Raw genomic sequence first — 4239 nt, 5'->3', positions numbered from 1 at the left:
CATTGTCTTTACTTTTTGTGCCAAGACTGCCCCCATCACATATTCGCTGGCATCGCACATCAGTTAGAATGGCTTCGCCCAATCGGGTGCGATCAGAATTGGCGCTATAGTCAAAGCATCTTTTAGTGTTTGAATTCAGTGAGGCAGAGTGAATCAAAATCAAAGGGTCTATCAGCTTCCAAGAACGCATTCAAAGGTCGAGTGATTTTGGAAAAGTCCTTCACAAACCTTCTGTAAAACCCTGCGTGTCCTAGGAAACTCCTCAAAGCTTTCACATTCGCTGGAGGTGGAAGTTTTTCATAGTTTCAATCTTTGCTTTGTCCACTTCTACCCATTCCTTGAAATCTTGTGCCCGAGCACAATTCCTTCCTTGACCATAAAATGGCACTTTTCCCAGTTCAACACCATATTATTTTCTTCACATCTTTTCAGTATTCTCTCCAGGTTTTGAAGACAGATTTCATATGTTTGTCCATAGACTAAGAAGTCATCCATAAAGATTTCAACCAAGTCTTCAAGGTACTCGGAGAAGATCGACATTATACACCTTTGAAACGTACTGGGTGCATTGCATAATCCAAAAGGCATGCGACGAAAGGCGAATGTTCCATATAGACATGTGAACGTGGTCTTTTCTTGATCCTCTAGTGTGATTATAATTTGGTTATAGCATGCATACCCATCAAGAAAGCAAAAAATAACCATTCCCTGCTAATCAATCGAGCATTTGATCAATGAAAGGTAGAGGGAAATGATCTTTATTTGCCGTCGCGTTCAATTTTCTGTAGTCCATACAAATTTGCCAATCCGTGATGGTCCTCATGGGGATCAATTTGTTGCTTGCGTTAGGAACCACTATCATCCCACCCTTTTTGGGAACACATTGCATGGGGCTAACCCACGTGCTATCTGCGACAGGGTAGATCATATAGGCATCTAACCATTTGATGATTTCTTTTTTGACAACCTCTTTCATCGTAGGGTTCAGTCTACGTTGAGGTTCTATTGAGCTCTTCTGGTTTTCTTCAACCCAGATTCGATGCATGCAATAAGTTGGGTTGATACCTTTGATATCTACGAACGCCTATCCAATTGCTCTAATATATTTTTTTAGAACATTGATCAACGCAGTTTCTTTTTCTTTAGGTAGCGCAGAGAAATACGTACTTCAAGTGGGTTGGTAGAGTTTTTAGTTCTAGTGTAGGTGGTTGCTCTAAAGAGGGCTTCTGTGCTTTTCTTTCTTCATCCAAGTTCAGCATTTCATCATTCTTCAACATCTCTATTATCACATGGAAAATATCAATGGATGTTGTCGCATCCTCTCTTTCTTTATTCTCTTTTTTGGATTCCCAATTTTCAACGTACGTTTGTTCATCATCGGAATTTGATAAGCCTTCCTCATCTGGGAACTTCATTGCCTTGATAATATTGAACCTGAGCTTCTTTCCGTTGACGCTCATTGTGATTTCTCCCTTATGCACATCTATTTGAGCACGTCCAGTAGACAAGAATGGTCATCCCAATATGATTGAAACATCTTTATCCACCTCATAATCTAAGATAATGAAGTTTGCAGGTAGAATGAATCTGTCTATTGTTACCAAGACATCTTTTAATTTCCCTTCAAGGTGCACCAAGGATCTATTGGCGAGTTGAAGAGTCACCATTGTGGGTGTTAGTTGTCCCACATTCAATATTTTGAAAATTGAAAGGGGCATTAAGTTTATGCTTGCCCTAAGATCGCATAATGCTCGACCAATATAGATTCACCCTATTGAGCAGGGTATTGTGAAACTGCCTGGGTCGCGCATCTTTGGTGGAATTATAGTGTTGTATTCTTGTGTCAATGCCACCGTGGCGAATCTTCCTGTGCTTCTCTTCTTCNCGCATCTTTGGTGGAATTATAGTGTTGTATTCTTGTGTCAATGCCACCGTGGCGAATCTTCCTGTGCTTCTCTTCTTCGAGACAATGTCCTTAAAAAATTTCACATACACCGGCATTTGCTCTATCACTTCTATGAATGGAATATTAATGTGCAATTGTTTCAAAATTTCCAAGAAGTGCTGATACTGACCTTCATCGTTATGTTTCTTTTTCAGTCTTTGGGGAAATGAAGGTAGCTATACTTCCAATGTTTCATGGTTTAGAGGCTTAGAGGTGGTCGCATCTTCTGGCTTCCTAGTCTCGAACTCCTTTGATTTAATCTGCGATAGAGGCTTTTTTTATTCAGTCAGTCATGGGTTGCTCCTTTGACTCGGTCTTGCGAGGCTTCTTTCTGACTTCTATCGCCGCCTTTCTGCTCCTTAGGGTGACTGCTTAGTAGTGTTCTTTTCCGGCATTCCCTGGATTGTGTCGAAGCTTGGTTAAGCTAGGCAATGTCCCTTGGGGTCTGTTCTTTAGCTCTCCCGCAATTTTTTCCAGCTGAATTTTCAAATTGCGGATGGATGAAGCTTGGTTTTGAAGGACTGTTTCATTCTTTTTGATGTATTGCTTCAACAAGTTTTCCAGGGATGATGAGGATAGTGGTTGAGAACTGCTAGCTTGTTGTTATCCATTAGATTTTTGGAAAAACCCTGGCGGTCCCTCTCTCTGAGCCACGGGCTGACTGCCTTGCTGGTTCTTCCAAGAAAAATTAGGGTGATTTCACCACCCCGGGTTGTAAGTATTTGAAAAAGGATTGTTTTTGACAAAGTAAACTAATTGAGGATTTCGTGGGCATTCCTCAAAAGAATGCGATTCTTCACATAAGACACAACTGGTGCTTGTTTGCTCTATCGCATTGACTTGCCCATTTCGAGCTCCTGAATTGTTTATTGCAATACCTTGCAATAAATTTATCATCGCATTCATCTGGTTTTGTAATGATGCGATGGCACCATTACTCGAATTACCTTCTCTGGGCTTCGTTCTTTGGTCACTTTCTTGTCAATCTTCGTGGTTTTTTGAGATGCGATCAAGAATATTCGTTTCATCCTATGTTTTGTCCAGAAGACCTCCTGCTGCTGCCGCATTGGCAGCTGTTTGCGATGCAGAGTTGAGTCCATGATAGAAAATCTCCATTTTGAGGCAATCCGATAATCCATTGTGTGGGCAGTCGCGTACTAGTCTCTTGAATCTTGCCCATGCGTCACTGAGTGATTCATCTTCTTCTTGTTCAAAATTGGTGATCAATTTCCTCCTTCTGTCATTTTCTGTGGGAGGGAAATACTTCTTCATAAATTTCTCCACAACTTGTTCCCATGACGTTATCTCTCCTGGTTCGAGAGAGTATGCTCATTTTCTCGCTTTATCGCATAGTGAAAATGGAAATAACATGAGTCGAACCTCTTCTGAGGAAATATTAGGGAACACAAAAGTGTTGCAGATTTCAATGAAGCTTCGTAGATAGGCATGCGAATCTTCACCACGTCGTCCTTCAAACTGTCCTGCTGTTTGTATCATATGTAACATTACTGTCTTCATCTCGAACCTTGATCCATCCAATGCTGGTCTCATGATTCCTGGGGAGAAATAATACAAATTTGGTGACGCATAGTCCCGAATGGGTCTATTGCGATCATTTGCCAATAGGATGGGATTTGTCATCATGTTGTTTTCATTTGCTACTCGTTCCTCAGGTTGTTCAGCCATTCTACGAACTCTTCCTTGCCATTTACATTTGTTTCTCTACCTTTTGCGAAAAGTTCTTTCAATCTCTGGGTCGTACTTGAGCTCAGGAGTGTGTCCTTCGCTCATACGACGCTTGCTTCTTCCTTCACAGGCGGAATGGCATTACTCCAAAGTTCGAAAGCTGCAAAGATCAAAGCGATTTAATGTTAGCGCAATCTATACCGTAATCTTCAGCAACAGTGCAAAAAACTTGATGCGTTGATTTATCATGCGATGAAAGGATGTGAGGATGCGATGATCATGCAAGTTTTCCTAACAAAGCCCAAGTATAAACCTTCTTAGGATCCTGGTAAGTCCAGGGTCGAACGCAGGGATTACTAAATAGATATGCGACAAACTCTCTGATCCTCTTGCGATGGTGATTAAGAAGTAGATGGTGATTTAACTTTGATTTTCTAATGCGATGGAGTTAAATGCACAGCGATGAAAGTGTGGTGTTGTAACAAATATTCGATAAAAGGGTTGAGAAGAGGTTTTGCTAGCATTTCTTAAGATATATTACAAGTCATGCGATCGTGCTATACATAAATATTAAGCACTACATTTTTCAATGCATAATGATACATTTC

At 40.8% G+C, this 4239-nt stretch overlaps 1 non-coding gene across 1 annotated transcript; it reads left to right on the top strand.

Moving 5' to 3' along the window:
* Positions 1–3077: 3077 nt before the first annotated feature.
* LOC120072435 lies at positions 3078–3184 on the top strand. The gene has a single exon (XR_005480494.1). It is a non-coding gene; the product is annotated as a small nucleolar RNA R71 (small nucleolar RNA).
* The last annotated feature ends 1055 nt before the right edge of the window (positions 3185–4239 follow it).

The sequence above is a fragment of the Benincasa hispida genome, chromosome 2 (assembly GCF_009727055.1).
Source record: "Benincasa hispida cultivar B227 chromosome 2, ASM972705v1, whole genome shotgun sequence".
Lineage (NCBI taxonomy): Eukaryota > Viridiplantae > Streptophyta > Magnoliopsida > Cucurbitales > Cucurbitaceae > Benincasa > Benincasa hispida.
The sequence above is the reverse complement of the archived record's forward strand: the minus strand, read 5'-3'. Positions and strand labels throughout refer to the sequence as shown.